At 34.9% G+C, this 25,542-nt stretch overlaps 1 long non-coding RNA gene across 2 annotated transcripts in view; it reads right to left on the bottom strand.

Annotated features, from left to right (window-relative positions):
- The window catches only part of LOC106101339, a 38,082-nt gene that overhangs the window by 10,515 nt on the left and 2,025 nt on the right, over positions 1-25,542 (bottom strand). Inside the window, exons 1-2 of one of the 2 annotated variants that reach the window (XR_001225505.1) lie at positions 14,315-14,549; positions 10,504-10,586 (exon numbers count right to left, since the gene is read on the bottom strand). This is a non-coding gene — a long non-coding RNA (uncharacterized LOC106101339). Of the gene's footprint in view, positions 1-10,503; positions 10,587-14,314; positions 14,550-25,542 lie in introns of those variants that run through there. The other variant, XR_001225504.1, reaches the window with a different exon arrangement.

Genomic DNA, 25,542 nt, shown 5'->3' with positions numbered 1-25,542 from the left:
CATTTCTGATACACAATAAAGGAAGCACAAGTATTGCTTTTGTTTTGCAATTATACAAAGAGATGGCGCGGAACGGTGGTCAATGAGGACGAGCTTACCAACTTGCCAATGGATTTTCGATTGAACATAAATAGGAATATAATGCGAGGGTAAACTGATCATATATTAAGTGTACTATGTATTAACACAGTGTATTAAAGAACAGACCTTTCATAAAACACTATGTTGACTTCCTTTTAAAAAGTTTCCAATGAACAAGATTCAAATTTCAGTTAACAGTCAAAAAACGACTCACCAGGTCCGGACCGAAATTGTGTTGACTAAACACATTGCGTGTCACCCGTGTACTTCATGTCCGTATGTTCTCATTTTTCGACACAAAACATGCAACGAATTTTGCGAGTCTCTAACATGTAAAATTTTACGGCGCTTCACTACGTTTTTTAATTACTTTTGGACAAGCAAGTCAGATTATATAAAAATACGATAGAAACAAAATTTTCATTTATAGTTTGTCTAAATAAGGATGATTAGATTGACAACTAGACTCTAAACTATTTTTCAGGTTACCTAAAAATTGTGTCTGATCCTACACAACATAGCGTGCCGACTCCCTCCCCAGTGCATATCCCTTATACTTCTAAAGCCCATAATAGTTAGGTTATAATGTGCGTAAAGCAATTAGCGAACAAACGCACCGTAAGGGTGTCTGTGGTCATCGCAATCAGGCACCTTCCGACCCCTCGCTAATTATGTGGGACCGCAGATTCAACCGATTGTTTAGGACACATTTCACGTGAGTTTCCACTGACGTCACACCTGTAATGTAATCTCTGTTTTATACAGTGAAAACTTACCTTTACATTTTTATAGACTGAAAAATGTAATATAAGAAAAAGTCAGTGAATAAACAGCCATTGAATTAATTGAACTTTTCAATATAAAAGAAACTGAAGTACACTATAAAAATAAACGAGAAATTTAATAAAAGTAATATCACAAAATTTATTACGATATTAGAGGTAGACCGGCAGAAAGAGGCGTGTTTCGCTTCATTTTCCGCCGTCTCCGAGAGCCGGTTTAGTGAAATTAATAAAGTTAAACTCCGCCGCATAGAAAATGCGCTTCGGTCATCAGTGAGGAAATCCCATGAAACCGCAAGTCCACGCTAATTAATGCTCGCTCCTCGTTACTTCGCTAACTACTTTAAAGACGTCTAATGAAAGATATTCACGAAGATTAAACATCTTTAGCCATTCGTCGCTAGATGGCGCTCATCGGAATTTCATATGTACATGACATGCGTAAATATATGTCGAGTAAAAAGAACGGTAGAAAAGTATGGATCTTCCAACGCATGCGGGCCCTAACGACTAATGAAAATGGTCCTCACATGCGGGCTCTGACATGTGAACAGGAATTGTCTTGCACCACGCATATTATAAAATGAGCGAGTTATCAAACTAATGAGTACGCGCCCTAAAGCCAGCTACACATACTCATTTTTATCTAAACAGATCGTTCAGATAAATCTAACGTGTGTAGCGCGCTTAATACAGATTAAGATGAGCATGAGTTAAATCAATACAAGCAAATTTCGCTTATCAATAACGCTGTTATATCAAATGTATAAGAAATCCGAGGCGAATGAATGCCCTTGTAAAAAAGTTCAGTCAGTTCGTGGTTCACGGATAACATAGATAAGCTATCAGTATCAGAGCAGAGATTACGTCGCTTTAGTCGTAAATGAACTGTTAACCATTCATGTCAGTAGATTCACTACTATCTTACTAATATTATAAATGCGAATGTTTAGATAGATGGATGTTTGTTAGAGTTTGTAGCATAAACTGCTAAACGCATCTAGATCAAATTTGGCAGAAGTGTAGATGAAAGTCTGGAAGAACACATAGGCTACCTTATTTTGTTTTTTTCTGCATGCGAACGTATTAAATGACGAAAACTAGTGGTTTATAAAAATAATAACAATATTTCATACAGGTAGAATATTAAAAACTCTATGCTAGATAAGACATTAACAATAACTTTTAACCGCGATTCCGTCTGCGCAAAATTACTTAAAACGAAGTCTATGTGATCTGCAAGACTATGTTCTACATCTGTGATTTCATCATATACAACATACATTTAAATTTTTACATTTATATGTACGACAATAAGTAATTTTGTAGTTTGTGTAGGTAGTTGTTTAGTGTGAAACTGCGGTAGTCGTAAAAGCATATTACAGCAGAGTATCTTATGGCTAAATAATGAAGTTACATGAGTTTTAAACGAGTTAACAACTATTTTGTGATGCCGTGGGTTTCCAGAACATACAAAACTCAAATAGGTTTACGATAAGGTTCCGAATATTCGATCAATTAATTTAATTTCTCCATATAAAGGTATAAAATAAACAGTTTTGTTTTAGATTAAACACGCTGCTTTTATTGCTCATAAATGAACGAGTGCTATTCTCGGAATGAAAAAAAGCCGTCGATAGCAGTCAATGGGCAAATGAAATATACTCAACCCTAAAATGATAAAGCGCCAAAAATGGCCCCGGGCGGTCACCAAATCAGTTTGACACTCGGCGGAGGGAGGGTTGCAAAAATTTTAATGGCCGGAAATATTAGATTGAAAAGTTCGTGACATTTCTCCTTTTGGGGTTAAAAATGAGAGTGTATTTTAACGTCCCGCGAACGAGGAAATTAAACGCGGGGGCTGACGCTTTTGTGACGCTGTTTTGACGTTGTAACAATAATAAATCCGTTTATAGCAATGATACACAGAAATGTCGCGAAATAATTTATCATTACATTTATAAATGATAACAGAAAAGGCTGGCGTAAATGCGTTCAATAATAATGAATGTTTCTTGTTTGAAATGAATAAATGTTTTCTTTAGAAGCTACATTAAGTTCGCTCTTTTATAAGTCTTTCATTTAAAACATCTTGTATACTAATATTTTACAAGAGAGATTTGTATTTTTGGATTTTTGTATGTATTGAAATATCACAAAAACTACTGGGCCGATGTTAAAAATTCTTCCACCTTTAAAAAGCTACGTTATCAGTGAGTAACATAGGCTATGTTATAGGCTATGTTCTGCTATTATTTAATTCCGACGAAGTAGCGAGCAACAGCTAATAATTACTAAAAAGATACACGTGCACATAACAACACTATAATACTTTCACAAATTGGACATCTTTGTTAAGTAAGATTTACGTCTCTCTGAGTAAAAGTCGAAACAATGTTCAAGCCTCCACAAGTCCAATGAAGACTAAATAAAAATATTAAAAAGCATAATCTGAGAGCAAATCTTGCAAACTTATCGACATTAATGTCTATTCAGGCACACAAATTTATTCGAGCTCGGGTTGAGAGTGGGGGTACCCCCTCCCCACTTCACGATCCATTACGTAAGCCGAGCACCGGCACTCGGGGGCCAGAGGTCGCCGCGGACGGTCCTCTATTCAAATTCAAACTGTTTAAAATAAATTTCTTTTTATTTCTACAACACGTCGAGTGTCGTTGTGAATGTTAATAAACCACGGAACTAATATTCAATTCAAATTACGAGCATTACGGGCGACTTCCTTTGGCGTACGAATTACCCTTGTTTGGATTCTTTTGTGTTTGAAATTAATGCAAGCGATTTACTTACAAGCTGTAACATTTAAACAACTCTGGAGAATCAAAGAAATCTGTCTAAATTGCCAAAAATTGACACATGTTCTAGATTTATAACTACCTACATAACAAAAGATATTACCCCAATTACATTGCACTTTTGTATGAAGTTTCTGAACAAACATCCTCACTGTAAGGTTCCTGTTTGTACCACAAAGCACAAAGGGTGGTGGAAACGCCGGGGTAACAAAAACACAACTCCGCTTCGCAGTAATTAAGCGGCTGCCCGGCCTAAGCAAACACTCGTTTGTGACGTGTACCTGTGACGTCACTGCTCACATAACGCTCTTATTCCGCATTCAACCAACATACTAAAGGAATCCCTTAATATAGTATGTAGTATGCTGAGCTTAACCAGATGATTATCAAATGACTGTCAATGCCATAAAACCATTAATTTGTCGAGCTCAACAGCTTAGCACACAACACAAAGCATTGCGAAATCCATGACCAATAACAAGATCGTTTACCATACCACAAAGCCTCTAGTCTAGCGTTCACACAAAGCGTATCCCGTACACTCCAGTAGTTGCAAAGACAATATCGCATCACAAGCACTGGTACCTACATGAGATCGCCTACGAGGCAAGCATTGATTTTAACAATAACGGAAGATTTTGGTCATTAAAACCCTTTTTGGACTTAGCCACAAGCTGCCGGGACTACTGGAAAAATAGTCTAAGTGACACCATTAAGTGACTCTGAGGTAAGGTAAGATTCTAAAGATGACATAGAATGACTTCACCAATACTGTAAAGGTAATATTTAATGTAATAAAAAGTACTAGAAAGTATATATTCTGTATAAAGTAACATTATTAAAAATGTCCCGCATAGAAAACTTTTCTCGAAGACAGTGTGATATAAAAGAAAGATGAATAGACAGCCTTGTTAACTGTCCATTATGTTTAAAAGTTTTCGTTTAAGTCCAACTAAGATTAATCGATATCCCTGCTAAGCTCGAATAGGGCTGTGCCTTTATTAAAATATCGACATCTTTAGAAAGATTATTACTCGACTCACTGTCTCACCCCTAAAATTTACATTTCGGCGTCTGCAAAAGTATTAGTTTTGCATCCAAAGTTGTCATTTTTAAGGTAGACTGATTAAAAAAACATAATTTAAGAATATCTTCCCCATCTCATATCTCAATTTGGGATGGGCAATTTTGATCTACTAAATCGATCTTTCGTAATTATTTTAAGCCCACAAATCGATAATTACAAACACCGCCCCATCCCTAGAGGACCATCCCAGTAAAATTGGGCAAAGCATTTTCGGTAGCGGGACTTTCAGTGACCGCGGGCGTCGGCACCCCATCTGATCATCGTCTAATGCGATCCCGCACGCCCCAAATCTTTTAAAATGCGGGCTCTAGTGCCATATGTTGAAACTACCCTACCGTGACGCGCACTCCACCCTTATTGTTGGGGACGACAATAAATATCTCCGTTACATAACTAAATTGAATTGTAGACACGATCGGTAAGCGGTATCTTTACTAGTCAATAGATAGTTCAAAGTTAAAGAATAAAATTTTAAGCTAAGTATTCCATACTTGTGTTTGGAAATCAATCGGCATAACCATTGGTCAACTTTATCGACTCATTACAAGAATGTCGTTTGTAATCTTCTACTTATATCAAGGGTCTTCATATAATAAATGCGAAATTAGATGGAAGGATGTTTGTTAGTGTTTGTAGTGTAAACGGCTGAGCGGATTTAGATGAAATTTGGTACAGATGTAGAGGATAGTCTGGAAGAACACATACGCCACACACTTTTGTTTCTTTTTTAATTCGAAAGTTAGTATAATATATCTATCATTTGTCGATTTACTCTTATTTCGACAGGTAAATAACCTTTTTAATTCATACGACCATAAAAACATAAATTAAAATCGTATCAAAATTCACGAACGTAATTAAAAGCGTTGGTCCAAACCTAACGTAGGTTAAGTTATTAACAGCTCAAGATGAACTGGGGTAAAGTTGTAAATTAATGCACTAATTCGGGCAGCGAGCTTCCCCATCTGGGGAGTAATCGATCAAGTAACAAGGCGTCGGGCCGTCATCCGTCAGATGCCCCGCTTGTACAAAATTCCCATCACAAATTGCATTCGGGTGGAAAGCTTTAATTATTTCATTAGTTGCCCGAGAGGATGTACAAACAGGTGTACGTCGATTTTCATTAAAATGAGTTATTCGCTACCCTGATATATTTTAATACTAGCTTTCGCCGCGATTCCATCAGCGTAGAATAAAAAAAAAACAAAAGTGAGTAGCATATGTGTTTTTCCACACTATCTTCTACATGTATACCAAATTTCATCGAAATCCGTTCAGCCGTTTAGGCTACAAACTCTACATCAATCCATCCATCCATCCATCCATCTAAACTTTCACATTTCTAATATAAGTATGCAGTATGATAGATTTTATTAAGAGAATCAATGTGTAATCTATTCTTAATTATTATGGCTAAAATATATTTTGATAGCAAAAGAATTAGTACTCAAAAATAAGAATTTTCTTTGACTTCAATATATAAGTATTATTATGGAAACATACGATTGGCAGAGAAGAAATTTTAATAAATTAAGTAACATAGTATGAGCTTCTTCACTATGACTAAGCAACTTTATAAATAAGCCAAAATCTTCGATAACTTAAGTTGTTCAAAACCAATTTCGCGCCTGAATTTGACTGTAATTAATAAACTTCAGATTAGCGGCGAATTAATTAGTCAAGTTATCAAGTAAACTGTAGCTTATATCAATTTAGAGTTTATTTTTTATGCTTTGCCCATAATATCCATATAGAAAAAGTATTCTTCTCTACAACAAAGTAGTTGCATATTTTTGCTATGACAACTGTTTAGAAGCGCTTTGATTTCTATGAGCTTATATGAAGGTGCGCATACTACTCGATTTTAGCTGTGCAACTAAATTGTTGAAATGGCTGCGAAACAATCGACAATCGCACAACACCAACAATAAGCGATCAAATATAAGACGGCAGTTGTAATTAAACGGTCTAGGGATGTGCTTTGGTTTTACGCACATATAAAGTCAATTTTTAATCTCTGTTAATCTGTGTAATCCGCTTAGATAGTATTGTGCAGTTTTAACTAAAGAATGAAGGACTGTGTTCCTGATATTACGCGACTATTATTTCATTTCCTCTGACATATGTACGCCTACAATGAAGGATAAGTTACTGTGTCTATGATCTACATTAAAAAAAATTCTACACGCCGCTCGTTACTCCGTCAAATATGTGAATCTACCCTTCCGCTAGCGCCCCCTATTGTGGTGGGCTAGATAACAATAGGTTTCGGTGTATTGTCCGCTTGGCTCTGCTCTCGCGGATTGTATACGGTTTTAGATTAAACTTCTTTTCAATCTAACTCCAGATTAGAATATGTACGTATTGTTTTATAACATGCACTACGATGAATATCTTGTATTTATACACACGAAAAGAGAACACACATGTATGTTTGTTCTAAAAGTTATTTTTATATGCTTTCATTTAGAAATTAATGTTAATGTTTAATTACTGCATGTTTGGAAGACGTAGACCTTACATGAGCGGGATAAGCACATTTCGATGTGCATACCAAATCGTTCTTTCTTCCATCTTCTTAGTCATCACTACCTTCTTAATCACGCAACACATTTCTTTCCAGGCTTACCACTACTGGTTTACGTCTACATTCATAATTCAATTCTACTCTCAATTCGGTTCCATCCTAACATGCCCTCGATACTTCAATATACATATTTAAAAAGTCTATCGATATACATGTCACTTTCATGCAGACACAAATAAACTTATCACCATACTCAGTCTATATGATCGTACTAATTAAGCACATAAACTCAATAGACCGTTTTCGAGTTCCTGCGGTAGACGTGGTTGGCTCCAATAACGTAAGCCTATTGATCGTGCTATTAATAATACACTAGCTATTGGCTGTGACTTCGAGCGTAATTAAATAAAGAATTCTGTGCGATTCTAGACTGTAACATTTCGTTGTTGCACAGTTCATCCAGATTTTTATTCTTTATGGAGTTATCTGATAACAAGCATCCACCCAAATATAGAAACACTAGCATTGGCCCGCGACTACGTCCGCGTGGAATTAAAAAAGCCAAAAGTAAATAGCCTATGTGTTCTTTCAGGGTATCCTTTAAGTCTGTGTCAAATTTCATTGAGATCTATTCAGCCGTTTAGGCTACAAACTCTAACAAACATCCATCCATCTAAACTTTCGCATTTATAATATAAGTAAGATTTAATTTACAGTAATATTAATGTCTTCCGCGACTCCGTCTATGCGAAATGAAAAAAACATAATTAGTAGCCTATGTATTCATCCAGACTATGTTCAACATCCGTTATTCGTCCGAGATCCGTTATTCCGATAATGATAAGTAATAACAAATAAAGAATAGACATTTACATCTCTACAAAAAGAACGTTACGAAAAACGTCATTTTGTAATTTATTTACACTGTTCCTGTTAAATAATTCATTCTTCTATTGTTGAGTCGGCTCCGTTGCCAAAATTTTAACTAATTGAAGTTGAAATATGTAGTCATTAGTGAACCATCAATCACGGTGTCAGACGAGTGCTAATATACTTTAATACGCTGCAGTCCGTAACAAGACACTATGAGTACAAAATCAGCCCTTAAATCAAGCACCATGTAGTTTACAAAGGCTGGTATAATCTTAGTGTGGACACATAGAGCTAGATCAACGATAAAGATTAAAAAGACTAAATAATGCGGGATTGTTTTTTAGTAACATGGCGTAATGGAAAACAAACAAGTACAGTTTGATACATAAGATAGTTTTTTCTTTATAAGAGAGGGGAAAAACGAGCAGCGGGAACACCGAGATGTCTTCTGTTTTCTCTTTACGCTAAAAGGATACAAGGCTACAAAGATAGAGGAAGACTGTAGAAAGTATGTATGGATTGTGTTGAACAGTGCGTAAGAAGGGAGTTAAGTCAGATATGACTGATAGAGATGTATGGAAGAGTACATACTGTGGCGACCTACCGTAGGAACAGGGACAATGGTTGATGAGGAGGAATCTAAGGACTGTCTATTACCGTGAGTCTCGATTGTATTTGTTTTTTTTTATTTATGACCTATATTGCTTTTATCAGTCGAGCTTTAGGTAAATGACTATCGTATCATTACGCGCTGCATAGCTTGGTTTTTACCTTCTAAAAGGTGAGAAATTAATAGACAATAAACATCGCTGGTAGATACACGTGCGATTGCGATAGACGTTCTGCCACGTGAACAGAATAAAACTAAAATAAAAAACAAAAAAACAACTGTGACACGCGACAGAAATCGGCGAGTCAACCTTCATATAATTACGCCATAAAACGCTATTGGGGGTGACCGCTACGAACATCCAATTTAGTGGGTTTATTGGGCGACAAAACAGATATTTCCTGTCTGTGCCCTCTTTTATTACTGTGACTTTTTTAACGTATATAGATACTGGAAACGACATGGATTAATTCACACTTACGTCTAAACAAAGCGATACATAAAAGCTATGCAATAAAAAATAACCTACGATAGTTATCATTACTAAGATGTTATTTTTCTTGTCTCAATTTTTCGTACAATTAATGTTTAATTCAAAACAATCGAGCTACGCTCAGACATTAATTATAACATTAAGACACTTCCATTGGTGTTTGTTCGTTGGTTCAGACCGCGCCCTTAGTTGAGTGCGAATCGAAATCGAGAGGGGGGCGTAGTGTGCTGACCTCACGTCTGACACTTGCCTCTTTTTGTTTATACGTTGCTTATGTTATATTAATATGCAAACTATCGAATTGTTCAAACGACAAATAAGCATTTGAAAACAATTTGAATTTTCTAATAATTCTGACAATTCTACATGAATTTAGCGATATCAGATTTAAAATTATTTTTTTATCAACATATTTTGTCATATTTCTTTATCTGACATGCCCTAATAATTATGAATTATTTAACCTTTTTGGACTACATTAATTAAATTAAAGCTATACCAACAATGTTTTTAAACTAAATTTAGCATTGTCTATCTCATTTTTATTATTAAAAACCTATTTTTTTACTGAAAACGCTAGTGTCATATTCCCTTTGTCTGATTTCTTTGTAAAACGCTCGTTAGGTCCACTAAGATATATTAGACACTAGCTACATTAAGGAAGTGAGTCAGCCAGCTCGTTACAAGCTTTTAAGGTAAACGAAACAGCTACTTAAGTATACGCCGTATTTTTAACACCAAAATCTTGCATCTTGTAATTAAATTTAAATAATTTTAACAAAACCTTTCAGTTGTTATCTATATTAAGAGGAAATATTTGTATTTTTGGATTTTTGTATGTATTGAAATAATTCAGTAGTTATCAGTTTAAAATAGGCTACATTTTTAATTCTCCGCGGGCGAAGTCGCGAGCAACAGTTAGTTCTAAAATAAATACATAGGAGTGTTTTTATAAATGTAAGTAATTGAGGCACACAATGTTATTTCTAGAAGTCAATAAACTGTTCATACAATAAAAATAGCTGTGATAAACAAACAAATTGCATGTAATCTACAATAAACAAGAATATCTATAACAGTAACAGTGTCAATATTCCGTTAATTATAAATATTAAATTGAATTTCATCTAATTTTGTAGATGGTTTTAATAAATTTTCACCAAAAAGGTTAAGTTTACATTTTACATTGTAAACACTGGCACACAATACGTTGGGTAGTTAAAAAAAATATACTCACCAGAACACTGCGGTGCGATGTTCATTCGACGCACACTCGCACGCGGGCCACCGTGTCCGCTGCACGTGTGCGTCGCATCTGTTCTGCGGACAAAAGAAATGCCTTTTTCAAAACAAATTCCGTATTTGCGTACTAGAGAGAGGGGAGGTCGAGATATTTGCGTTCCTTTGCCTTTACAATGCAGGGTACAGCTCTATTCAATCGATGGCTACGTTTCATAGTTAAATGAACTTTACAATTTAAACTTTTTATTATTAATTGCGATAGTTAGGAAACTTTATTATGTAAATAGTAGGCATTTTTGTCTTTAGTGTATAGAACGAGTCAGTTTATCTGATGGTATAATACAATATGCGAACACAGAAAGTATCTGTACAAAATACAAGCTCGATGTTAAACAAACAAATGAAATCGATTCTGTTCAAAGGGTTTCGATTAAATTTCCGTAAGGTCCGCCGGTCAAAGGGCATCCGTAAAGCTCGAAAAACATTCCATTTGATATGCAAATAACTATCGTCTTCCCGGACAAAGGCATGTTTAGATTATCAAAAAGAAATATTTTATGTTATTCTACTATTACGCTTAAAGATAAGAAATGGAACGAGAAAGGGGACATGATCAAGAATGGAGTGATGGAATAGATCGATACGGGGGACGAGAACTTGCGCGCCAACCCTACGTGATTGGGAGAGACAGCAAAATGATTTTGCTTTCAAGATTTTGGTAATAAGTAGATTTGTTCAACTCAACCTTCAATTTGACTATTAAGGATTCCTAAGTGTTAGTATTTTAGATTTTTCATATAAATGGTAAATGAACTCATACGTTATCTGGTAGATAGTAATCTATCTTCAAACTGTTCCGCATTCAATTAAATAAGACAAACAGTAACTATTACAATGTGAATGAACAATGAATGAAGAAATTACCGAATTCAATCTATCTTACTAATATTATAAAGGCGAAAGTTTAGATGGATGGATGGATGTTTGTTAGAGTTTGTAACCTAAACGGCTGAACGGATCGCGATGAAATTTGGCATAGACGTAGATTATAGTCTGGAAGAACACATAGGTAACTTATATTTTTTTTTAATTCCACGCGGACGGAGTTACGGGCGAAAGCTAGTCCTTAACAAATTTCTATTATTGTAAACACACTATTACTTGATATTAAGGAATATGTCTCAGGTATGGCCCAATGCCACTATTTTCCGTTATTGTATGAATGTTGTAATCAGTGTATTTATTTAATTAAACTACGAACGATGCGTGCATTGGTTTTTTTGTTAAATCAAAAGATAACGAACGGAAAGATACGCGGCCTCAATTTCAACGTTACATGTTTAATTTAACGATAGCAATGTAAAGTTAATAAATATCGATAATATATAAGAAATATTAAAACCCAAAAAAAATACATATAGTATTTTTATAAAATTCTATACAATTCAAAGTTATCCAGAGAGTTTTAAAATTATTCATTGCATTCAAGTTGGTAAGGATTCAACCGCTTCCCACAAAAAAATATAACAAAAAAAAAACTCGAAACCAACGACAAACAAACCGAGCTTCTACTTCAAGCATAAACACGACAAAAGCGAAAACAATTTTCGGATTCGCTCCTTTTGAATCTGGCCGAGTTGAAAAAAATATATACCGTATAATTACAGGTCTTTACCTTTGGCCTCGAGACAAGGATAGCAGGATACCGAGTGGTGAAGAGAGAAAGAGACGGAATACAGTAAATAGCGCGTAGCGACGACAAAGCGCGATGATATCGCGAAAATGCGGCCTTTAATTAAAAACTCTAATTTCAAAAATGGAAGCTGCGTAGTCGAAATTCAGATTCGCGGACGTCGACGTGGAAATACTTGGCAACAGTGGAGAGTTCCCCCTCATCCCCCCCCTCGGTGTGTCACTGGCGTAGTCATTCGACAGATTAAAGTGCATAGAATTTTATTTTGCGTGAATGCCACGGACGTATATCAGGGACAAAGTGTAGCGACGTTTTCTAAAACTACTATATCAACTTTTTATAGCGGACTTATCTCGTTATTTTGTAAATTGCGAGTGCAAATGTTGAAAATAGTTTGTCAGTACTCTTGCAAAATTATCCGTAAACCCGGAATTTAAGCGCGGTGAAGTACGACTAAACTTTGCATGCCTAATTATTATGACATACTAGCTGTTGCTCGCGACTTCGCTTGAAATTAAATAGCCTTTGTTACTTACAGATAAATTACCATTCAAACGGTGAAAGAATTTTTAAAATCGACCCAGTAGTTTTTCAGTTATTCCAATTAATACAAAAACACATATTTACCTCTTTATTATATTAGTATTGATGAAAGATGTCTTTAATTGCAAAGGGTTAGTAATTGGTATAAAAAAATACATGAATATGACACAACAAAGTAAAATGTATTCGCAATATTTCTACGAAGGAGGGACTTTTTAAATTAATGTCCAGACCTAAAGAAATAAGAAAATCTAAAGCTAGTAAAATTTCAATAGGACTTATTTAAAAGTACGACGTATTTTAAACGATATAGACAGTTTTTACATCTTCAAGTATCTCATCTTATCTTATGCGAATAAAAAATATAATATCGCAAGTTGAAGAGCCCTTACACCCCCTCCCCCCATCCTATTCAGAATCGCTAGCTACGGGCTACACAGGTACGAAGTGATCTTGAGTAACATTTACTTAAAAGCTAGACGAATTCATTTGAAGCGCTAAATATGAGCTCAGTCGACTTTATTGAATGTCGTCTGCGGTTGACCAGGTGTTCGGGATTATGTAGGATAGTCCTGAAATTAAACGCGCTGGTTTTCATGCATGAACAAAGATTTAATAAATATCATTGTTCAACTTTGTCCACTGGGAATATAAATAAAAAGTAAATAGATTATGTATTTGTCCCGATTATGTTCTCCACCTGTGCCAATATCACCGATACTTTTACATTTACAATATTAGTAATAAGTATGATTTGTTATATTAAAATATAAATGACTATTAATGTTTACTGATATTTTGCAATTACTATTATTTCGCATAGCTCGCATATACATAGAAATCTAAAAAAAAAGGAATAAACTTACAAGATTTGCTTAAAAAAACTCACTCATATTTCTTGGGTATAAAAGGAAAAATAACCTAAAAATCTGCGTGTAATTTTCAAGAAAACATTCAAATATTACTTCTTAATTATAATATGACTTTTCAATTTTGGAAGTAATAATTAAAAGTATTTTATTTTTAAATAATATCTCTGGTATTACAACCCTAGCTGCGGGTACTTTAGCCCCGCGCCGAGGGAGCGCTGCCTAGGATGATGTCGCCTTAATTATTCTGTCTGATAAATTGTACGAGTGACGTACCGTTGTACGGGATGTGTTAGCGTCACATTGTAAATTGTATTTGGCAGTTTGATTTGACATTGTTGGGGTTTACTGTTAATTCTGTCAGGGTTGACGGATATTGAGTCAAGTTAACGAACAAGCGCTTTAAAGTTTACAGGTTTTATGGCAATCCAACAAGCTTACGTTTCCCACGACAATTTACCATGAGCAAACTATAAATAACGAAACACATTAATATGCAATTTATCATAATTGTGTTGAGGAAAACTTTACTCGAATCTCTTATTCTTCGTACCACGTGGTAAGCGTGTGCTGATAACGATTGTAAATTATGAGCTAAATGATCGTGTTAATTTAGTAAAATGCATATTAGTTGAATGTTTAATATTGAAGCATTAAACAGTTGTTAATATATTTTCTTATATTTATATTATAGTACATACCCTTGATAGAACTCTGGTCTACTTTAACTTGACTTTCATAAAAGAACTCATAAATTGTCACTTTAACCAATAAACATATAAATAAACTTTAAATAAAATAAATATTATTCACTGTATCGAAAAAAATCACAAAACAATAATTCACAACGGGCGCACAAATCGAACGCGCAACGGCGACGTTTTCAATCGAATTCAAATTTGAAAATGGAACGCGAGCGCGATCGCGACGGACGTCCGCGGCGCTCAATTAGCGGCAGGACGCGGCCAATCGCGCTCGTTCCCGCGCCGCGTGACGCATGCGCAGTGCCGACGCAGAGGGGGACGCCATGTTGGAAACTAATCACTACATGTAGGGACACCATGACACTAGTCAAATACAGGACGAACGTCCTATACCGACAATTTGAATTTGATGAGATGGATAATCCAAATCTTATGTTTTTCTCTGAAATTATATTAAATAAATATTCAAATATATTGTCATGAGTCAGTTATTTTGACGTAAAAAAAATTACTGTCTGAATTCGTTTAGTGTTACAAAATGACTTTGGTACATTTTCATTACGTTCTGTAGCATTCTTTCTTGTTAACTTTGTGTAATAATACCATACAAGTTGTGTCTAATCTAGTGTTTATCCGGAAAAAATTAAAGGATGGCGAACCTACATATACGCGTTAGGGTTCCGAGTGGCAAATTGAAATCTAAGGGATGGGAGATGTATGAAATTGAAAAGTAAATTCGAAATTATGCGTTAGGGTCGACGCACTCTTGAAGGGATCTGAGTTGAACCATGTGCGTTGTTGGAATTTCCCTTTGAAAAAAATCACTACTATTGTTTCGTAGGTAAATTGCAAGTATAAATTAATTGTTCTGCTTTTATAATCCAGTAATTCTAATAAACAATTTTATTTTTCCTTGGTTTATTCCTACCGAAAAAAAATCTGAAAAAACATGATTGTCTGAGACCTTGAAACTTTTGATATATTCATCTTTAGTATTCCAAGAGTACGGATAATGCATTTCAGTACCTTGAATCGTTTTTTTCTTAAAATTCATAAACAGCGATAAACACCAACCAGACAGACAACAAAAAATATCACAAACAAAAACTGTTAAATTAAACATGACTATTATAAAAAAAGAGTCCCACTTTCGTAATCCAAGCTCACATTATCGGGTATTTGAAATTCCTGTCGGACAAAAAGTGGGACAAAACGGTCTCCCCTCCGATCCTCTATTCATCATGCACACTACATAAATGAATACGATATAAGTACATAAGTCTATATGTACTCGACCTTACGACACCCGATACGCGTCAACAACGCGCAATCTCGATTCTGAATTATTCAAAATTTTTGACTTTCAAATGTAACACGGAAAGATTCCGTGAGCGATAACAAGAGGAACTATTGTCGTGTGTATTGTGCTCAATTTCTCAATGCCTACCATCTTTTAATATCCTCTTTGCTCCTAATTTAAATAGGGCAAAGATAATAAATGAAGATACGGACGCTTTGTGCAGCTAGTTGAAAGATTCTAGAAGTTTACACGACAATAGGTTAATTTATAAGCGATTTTTATCAAAAACGTGAATAAAAGAACAAAGTCTTAGTTAAATTATGTTAGAACATAAATAGATTTAGTAACATGATGCTTGGTTTGCAGTATTTTAGGTCTTAAAGGACAGACTATTAGAGACAAAATAAATGACAACGGAAGGAGGAATATTTTAACATATTCAAGGATGTACCTTGAACAGTATAGTCCACAAGAAAAGCAAATATTTACTCATCCTAGATAAACATGTTTATCATTAAAATATCAATGTCAAACATCTTTACTGCCCCTTCAAACATATTCCTGGCACACGAGACAAGCATATGAATTGCATAAATAATTTCCATCGTATAAACCCGCATTAATTCATAAGTCCTGACAAAAAGAATAAATAACGAAAGAAGAGTAGACGCTTAGGGTGTCCAAATTTCTCGAATACAGAAGGACATGTCACAAAAAAGTTATCTAGTATATAAATTATTGTATTTTATTATTTATTTCTAAGTAAATGTTTCTCAAGTTTGACTCTCTCTTTAACGTTTGAGACTAATTCTATTTTTTTTTTAAACATTATCGTCAAAAACCATTTGTTAGTCAATACTTTAAACAATCTTGGTAAATTTTAGATGCACGTATCATATCAAATAAAAGAAATATTTGGTCCAACCCTCGCCATACTTACAGAGATGGCGGTGTTGCAATTTGAATTTCGAATGCCCCTCGCTCCGCTATCGCGCACGGGGTCAGCGCTTCCTATCGCACTTATCGGCGTCACTTCCCGTTCCATATACGAAATATTCAATTTTTTTTTCTTTGTCGCCAGTATCGGCTGTCGATCGCTCTATATGGTTTTTAATTTATTCGGGTTTTTTGTGTCGTTTTCCTGCCAGTTCGTATAAAATAAAAACTACTTCATCGGAATAGTTAAAAATAACGAGTATGTGTCAAATAACAGTAAAAACAATTCAATTTTAATTGGCGATTCTAGTTTTATTGTTTGTGCATATCTAAAGTTTTTTACATACAAAATTATTTAAATTTTTCATACACAAAACCAATACAAAGCTCGATTAGCAATAAAATTAGATCTTTTCAACTCAATAAACTTTGTGATAGATTGGAAATAGTCAATTGAAAAACAATACGTATTAGAGTAAACACATCAACAAGGTTGCTTCTAAGAAATATGACGTAATAATTTTCCGGCTACTTCTCCGCGAAAGCAATCTTTATGAAACAACAAAGGTTCAACAAACAACGCAGAACTAATCGCGGCTACCAGTTTTCATAGCTATATAAAATGTCAACACAAAGACTGAGCAATATGGAACTAAAACATCACAACAGAGAATAGAAAAATTAAAAATACAGTAATAGAACATTTTGTCTCAAATAAAAAGCTTTGTTTTTAAGTACAAATTAAAACATTCCGACCTCTGTTATTCATTAAGTATAAAAAAATTATAACCGTCTGCTTTTCCAGATACGCAAGCCTTCAAGCTACACAATATTGGAGTAATCAGGGGCATTTTTTAATTAATTTTGTTGCAATTCTTTGGATTGCTCGGGATTCGAAGAGACTTACTTGGCTAAGTCTCTGCACATGGTAGCATTAGCAACTAGTTGTCGAGTGATAGATCGTGTTACAACCGTGGCGCCATCTCATCGCAAAAATATCAATGTCTCCCCGCTGGGAGTTCACTCGGCACGCCATTAGCCCGCCCGAATTGAGGTCAATTGTTGTTTGTCCATTGGGCTCGTTACGCCGCCATCTTTCAAATTATTTGGAAATGGAACGCGACCGACGTTCCTATGACGCGGGGGGAATGCGACATTTGAATTTCGAACGCTGCGATGATCGAATTTGGCGCGCTTTTTTCACAGGAACTGAATTTAAATGTGTTTAGTCATTAGCTTTCTAATCAAGTAATAACGATTTAAGTTATACCAAATTTAATTAAGTTTAGTGACGTCATATTTGATAAATGCCACGTGTTAATTACAATTAGAATGTTACAAAACTTAATTAATAAAACTTAAGCAGGAAAATTATTTTAGAATTTATTTTCCTGTTAAACGTACATTATGTTACTATGGGACCATGCATAGACTTTTAGAATAACAGTTTTTTTAATACATATGTTACTTTTCCCGCGATCTATTTAGCCGTTTAAGTTGTAAATTCTAACAAACATCGCACTTTCGCATTTATAATATCAGTAAAATTATCACAACAAACTTACCTTTGCGTTTATATAAAAAAAAAGTTACGTAAAACCGCCGTTTTTTCACCACACAAACTAGAACACTATCCAGCCCCAATACAGCTATTGTAAGTACAGAAACCACCCGGAATACCGTTACTATTGTTAGGACAAAAAAACATCAAATGAATAGAGCTGCACTTTTGTACAAAACTATATTGTTGTACTGCAGCTGTTGGTCGCATCTGGATGCGAAATGCTTTATTCTGTATTGCTACAATTCTATAATACAAATTAATTGTTGAATACACGAAATGCCGTAGTTAACCAGATCTTAGTGGAACTTGGAACGTCCCTTAGGGTAAATTTTATTAGAAAGCTACACGATGACCAATTAACCGTTTTCTGGTCATGACGGTTTAAAACATATGCGCGAGCAGAGACGGAATCTAGTTTACGAGATGAAGTGTTCAAATGCGCGTTAACCTTTATATGTTTACTAGCTGTTCCCGTGCGACTTCATCCGCATAAAACTATGAAAATTTTAATTTATTGTTTACATCCGTCAAATTATCAATTAAAAATGTCAAAATGACAACCTTGGTACCTTGATGTTGGCAGCAACTTATGGTCTCTTTCCCACATTAGGGTTTTTATCCAAAATATTTACCCCTAAGTTTAATGGCGTGAAAATATATACCCTAAAGCGTGACGTAAGTGTAGGGCTTTTTATTAGAAAATGAATTATTCAAAAATATGCTGTAATTGCTGACATCTTAGGCAACAAAGAAGTGTGTGTTTACGCTTTATTATAATAGTATAGATAAATTGTTGCGATATGTTATTGTTCTAAGACTAAAAGAGTTTAAATTTTCATATTATAGAAAGATTTTTTTTGCAAAATGACAAAAGTACCGCGTGCACTTACATTAATTCATATTTAATGATACTTAAAAGTCTAGCGGAGTCAAAAACACTATTTTATTGGTAAAATTAGTCGTATTGTTTAACGTCAGGTATTTCTCGAGACTTCTTCCGCGTGAAATTAAAAGAAAAGAACAAAAAAAATTGAAATCGGCCCCGTAGTTTTTGAGTTATTTCAATACATACAAAAATGTATATCTTATTATAATATTAGTACAGATCTAATATAATATCCTAATCTAAAATGCTGAATACTATAGTTGGAATCAACACCTATCAATTCCTAAACGTAAAGGTTTACAGTTCTCCTAATTTCTACCCATCTTTCAAACCATCATTATCAATATACTTACAAAATACTATTTCACGTATTCACATATAAATAAATCTAGTACAAAACAGTTAAACCCCTACAAGTCCTCAAAGAGACTGGCCACTTAACCGTGTCTGCACAGAGCTAAGCTGTGAGTGGAACGTACGAGTGGTCTAAGCTGCTTGTATCTTGTGTGTTCTCATAGGGAAATCTTAATCTTAGAAGAGTGTAGAATTAGAACGATAGATAGGTTATAAGCAAAAATGGAGTAAGAAGTTAAGACCATATCATCATCACCAGCTATACGCCCCCACTGAAGGGTTTGGAGCCCTAAGTTAGGGTGACAAGGTTTTTCAAACACGCAGGCTCAGTGCTGGTTGACAAACATGTTTGAATTTCTTCGCTGATTGCAGTTATCACAAAGTTTTCCTTCACCGGAATAGACTTGATTATTTAAATTATCGTAGCAAAGAAGTGTTTGGTGAACCTTATATTACTGAGGATGGCCATACATTTGTTTTTAAAATATGTTTCTTAGTTAAAGAAGAATAAAAGATACAGAACAAAATCAGGTAGTAACATACTCAGAGATATGTCCACTTTTAAAGCGTCCCTTCTGTTAATTATAGTTAACGCATTAGCTAATGGGCAGCGATCACTTCGCTATTTTGACACCTCGATTCTCAACATTGTACTTAGTATTGTTAAGCAAACACCTTCAATTAAAATTCGACTGTGCAGTTAAAACTGAAGATGTAGCGTATAAATTTGTCATACTTGGGTCAGATATCTTCTATAGATCTTTGGACGTATAAAATGTGTCAAATCGATATATTGGGTCCATCGAAATCTGATCCTACAAAGTCTGTATTGAGTCAACGGTGAGTCAACCCACATTGTGTGGCCATGTATGACCATGTATAACTGCGAAACATTAGAACATTGTTTATAGTTACTATAAAAGCGCACACCTTTGACTAATTTATCGCACACTGTTATGCGATTGTCGATTCTCAGTCAATTCAACTGTTTAAGTACACAACTAGAACCGAGTAGTGGCCGTACCTCCATATCATAGGAAATAAAGAACGACTAAATAATCGTTCGATAGTTTAGTTTAAGGTGTTCGCACGCTCTAAATGATACGATCAGCAAAAATACCAAAGCTCGCACACTAGGATTAAAGTTACAAAGTACAGTTAGATACACATTACTAGCGGTTATGTGTTTATGATACTAGCTGTCTACCGCGATTTCGTCAGTCCAGAATTTAAGAATAAAATAGCCTATAATTATCTTACCACCATCAGCTACGTTCCCTTAGAAGTTGCATTAAATTGCGGAGAGAGAATCAAATGTAAAATTATATCTGGCAGTCCTTATTTATTATATGTACAGATATTAGAACCTTTTTACAGATACCACAATATTAGCACTTCAATATTATCAATCAGACCTAAATTAGTTACTTAAGTTAAAAAGACTTAGGGCCTGTCACACCACTGGCTGATACAGGCTCCGTGAGCCTAAAATTCGATTGTTATCAGACAATTTACAGTTGAGACAAATTACAAGTGGGACTTTACACCAATATAGAGAAAGAGACAGTAAAATAATGATGAAATTTAAAACCAGTATTATTTAAAAACTATAACATAACTGAAGCCATGTAGGTGACATCACCATATCGTAATGAACTTAATTCTCAACATAAGCGAATTTGCAGACCGTACATTGTTTAATCACATTTCTTAGAAGGCAACCTAAGTCTATGTTTAAACAGTGTTCTGATAAGACTTTGTACCGTCGACAAATTCATATTATAATGTATATTGTTGCTACCATATGACGAGAATTAGTAAGTGCTATAAACTAGTTACTACGGGAACAATCCACTGCCGAAAAAATTGTAACAATTTCTGTTAAAACATGTCGTTGTCTTTGTCTTCTCAAGGACAGTAAAAAAATAACGGATATCTATATCTTTAGCCCGTGACTCCGACCACGTGAAATTAATAAATAAAAAAACAAAAGCAAGTAGCCTATGTGTTCTTAAAGACTGTCCTCTGCAACTATGCCAAATTTCATACAGATCCGTTCATCTGTTTAAGCTACAAACTGTAACAAACCTCCATCCATCCATCCATTTCTTTAATAGTTTCAAAATACTTAATTAATTGTAATGTATTCCTTTGTTTTCTTAGTGTAGACGTTAAAAGAATTATAATGAAGTATTGGGGAAGGAATTGGCTCCTGTGACACAGGGCAACCTACTACAGGAGCCAAGACTTTCATTAAATGTATTTAAAAGAGGCAATAAATAAATTATTACTAAAGCTTTCGCATTAATAATTCGAAATTAGATTAATAGAACAGTTAAAGAAATAAATTCCCTTACCACGAATTCAATCCGAAATGTTATCGACTGGACGTACATAAATTAATCGTAATTTAAGGTTACCTTATTTACTGACAGTAAAATACATTAAAGATTTAGCAGAAATTAACAGTCAAATCACGTGCGTTCCAAAGGAAATAACTTCAACAATTAAACAGCACAGGTGACGGTAACAATTTAAAAATTATACTCTATACTATATTTAGAAAATAAGCCACAATGAAATTCTAGATCGAGGCAATCATTTTAATTAATTCAACAGATGCGTACCGAGATCTTTTATTACGTCATCGACAAACTTAACGACTTTGGAATAGAACGGTTGGCGACAGTTAACGTCGTCAGAGTCGCTCGCATAAAAACGTGCCAATATTATAAACAAAAATTGAATTACATGACAATACTGCACCGTGAAAACGGTACGAAATCTACATAAAACAAAACACTATCGTGACTCGTTACAGCGAAAGCCGATGCTCTTTTGTTCACCTCCTTCCTAAAAGATGGAGGTACTCAATTCTTCTGTATATTTCTATACTATTATAATAAAGCGTAAACACACACTTCTTTGTTGCCTAAGATCTCAGCAATTACAGCATATTTTTGAATGATTCTTTTTTTAATAAAAATCCCTACACTTACGTCACGCGTCAGGCTATATGTTTTCACGCCATTAAACTTAAGGGGGTAAATATTTTGGATAAAAACTCTAATGTGGGAAAGAGACCATAAGTTGCTGCCAACATCAAGAAAGCAAGATTACTAAGGTTTGTCATGTCATATCATTTTGACATTAGCAATTGATAATTTAATAATATAATTTCATGCGGAGCCCCGCACGGGAACAGCTATTTTTTTATATTACAGCATATTTTCGCAATGAGTCAAGTAAAAAATCAGTTTTTAGAATACGTCCCTGTGTTCGGGGCGTATAGCCGCCTCGGCTACAATTAGCCGGGTCTAATTAAACAGTTGGGACCGGTCAAACAATAACTGTTACAATTTATAGAAGCTAAGTTTATCAAACGATTCGAGGCAATTTGAAACTCGATATGCTTCAAGTTTTCGCGGAAAGTTGGACGTTAAGAAATTACATAACTTACAAGGGTAGTTAACATTTTCATTATAATTAAATCTTAATTGGTTTTCAAGTTTAATAATAAACACGGAACTGAACTAATTTCTTCGTTATTTTACGGTGATTTCAAAAGAAGACTGTAGCTAGCGATATTAAGAATATTAAGAGCTTGTCCCACCAAATTGTAAATTGATAACAATCTGTGTAAAATATGTAATGGAAATATCGGATTTTGTTTCCTTATCTGACAGTATCGTCATTTTTAAGCTATCTGAACCTCTATCCAGTGGTGGGACAGGCTCCAAATCAAAAAATCAAGGCATTCCATAGTCTCCTCCAAAATCGCAAGACCATATACTTAACACTACCACAGAGCAATAAAACTGTGCTAAATGACCACATGCAATGGTCTTTATCGCTGCTCTGTGGCCAGCTGCACAGTTTACACAGCTGATTAGGGCCGATACAGACGAACGAGATAAGGGCCGGCCTTCGCCCGTCCATACGTGACGATACGATGCGTTCCTCTGTATTCACAATAGACATTATAACGTAATACTGTATACAATAATTCTGATTTAACCCAGTGGAATAAAGGCAATGAATTCAGATTTAAGCACCACGAGACAAATATGAACCTACTAAAGAGCTGGGAATAAGCTTTATAGGTAACACGCTTTCGCTCGGGACTCCTTCCGCGTGGAATTAACAAAAATACAAAACTACATCGATGCCGAATTTCATCGACATCCATTCAGCAGTTTAGATTACAAACTCTAAGATCCATCCATCCATCTAAGTTCCCGCATTTAATATTACTAAGATATCAGACTCTAATGGACTGACATTCGCAAGAAAATTTAAATAACGTCCGGAAACCGAGTCTAAATCGGTCTGACAAAAGAAACCACAGTAACGTAGCCTCGTAAATCGCGGAGGTACTTAAAAACAAAACTCTTGTACCTATTTTATGAATAGTGTGATGGCGCCACTGAGTTAGGGAAACGTGATAAGAAATTAAGATCTATTACAACGAAGATAAAATATGACATCTCGATATGTACGAACATTGTAAACGAACGAATATACGATATGTCCGAATTAATATACGATATATACGAAACAGCTACTGATTTTAATTGGCTTTTATTCTACAAAACCTACGTCCTTATGATAAATATCTGCGCAGACAATGTTACAAGCAACAGCTATACGAAATAATTGATGCGACACGAAAATGTTAAATCTTTTCATTTCTATTATACCAAACTATTAAACAATGGATTATAAAATTTGCAAACTAACATTTTTGGTACAGCCGTTTAATAAATGTTTGATTTAGAGAACATTCCCGTAATCTATTAAATAATTATCAAACTAAATATTATAAATGCAAAAATTTTGATGGAAGGATGTTTATTAGAGTGTGCAGCTTAAACGAGTTAACGATTTCGATGGAATTTAGTATAGATGTCGAGGATAGTCTGACGAAGTCGCGGGCAAAAGCTTTTCGGTAATAATAGTACTGAATAATTTTCAAGAATTGAGAACTGCTTTACACAAGCAACTATAAGCTATTAACACATGTACACTTACAAACAATGCATAGTATTAGAAGTACGTACAAAGACGTGTACAGTTACGCACACAAGCCACTTCGTCACAATAAATCCGGATGCGGAGTCTCACATCTGCCAGCCCCCGATCCCAACGAGACGGCCCCGAACATGCCCGCCAAGGTCACAATACTACGCTAATATGACGGACAGTCCCAAAAAATGTACACAGTAATACATCGAATCGAAAGTTAAGGACGTTCACTGTATAGTGATAGGACTGTTGTCGCTATTCCTTAGGCAATGCATATTCCATTTTTATTGAAAATACACACTATTATCCCTTTTCTTACGATATTACAATTGTATTCGTAAATCAAGAAGTCTTCGTCTTGGAATAGTAGAATAATAAAAAAAAATATTGGTACGTAACCATTATTATTTATGAAATTTCTTTTGACTTCAATTATACACATATTCAAAAAGTGCAAAATATCGCACAGCAAAAGATCTGAGAATTGTAGACATCAAACGAATTCGTCATATTTCTTGTTCATGACAAAAATAGAAAAAAAAACATGGTCACCGTAGCAAAGTAGCAGCAAAAATAAACTCGGCCATCTGCCCCGCACGTGGGGCCCGTTTTCGGGACCACTCGAGGGGTCTATGGGAACCTGGGTACGACCGAATGCGGGCATTCAATGGGGTAATTCAATTTTAGGATGCGGCGGAGGCCCAATGATTTTGTTTCATTTGATTACTCGTGTGAAAAACGCTTCCGGGGTTTCATTTAACGTTAGAATGTATGGTAATGTTACTTTATTAACATTTAGTTAATTAAAAGTCATACAAAACAGATCCCTAAAGAATATGACAATCCCGAAAAGATTTCTGAAATACCCATGTTCCAAATAATTATTCTCAAAGTCAATTATTACATTTAATAGAACATATTGGCATCTATGTTCAAAGACAGGCTATCATCAAACGATTACAAATTCCTTGCAACGTCGACCCTAACCAAAAGCATACCAAAGATGGCGCTGCGTTATTTCATTAACATAATTACTCTGGTCGATCAGTGCGGAATGCATACTGCTATCCATCACTACACTGTGGCTAAAAGCTACCGGCTATAAGCGCAGAATTCCGTACTGTGAAACTTAATTTCATAACGCTACTCTGTGGCATGGT

This window comes from Papilio polytes, unplaced genomic scaffold, assembly GCF_000836215.1.
Source record: "Papilio polytes unplaced genomic scaffold, Ppol_1.0 DF823991.1, whole genome shotgun sequence".
NCBI lineage: Eukaryota > Metazoa > Arthropoda > Insecta > Lepidoptera > Papilionidae > Papilio > Papilio polytes.
The sequence above is the reverse complement of the archived record's forward strand: the minus strand, read 5'-3'. Positions and strand labels throughout refer to the sequence as shown.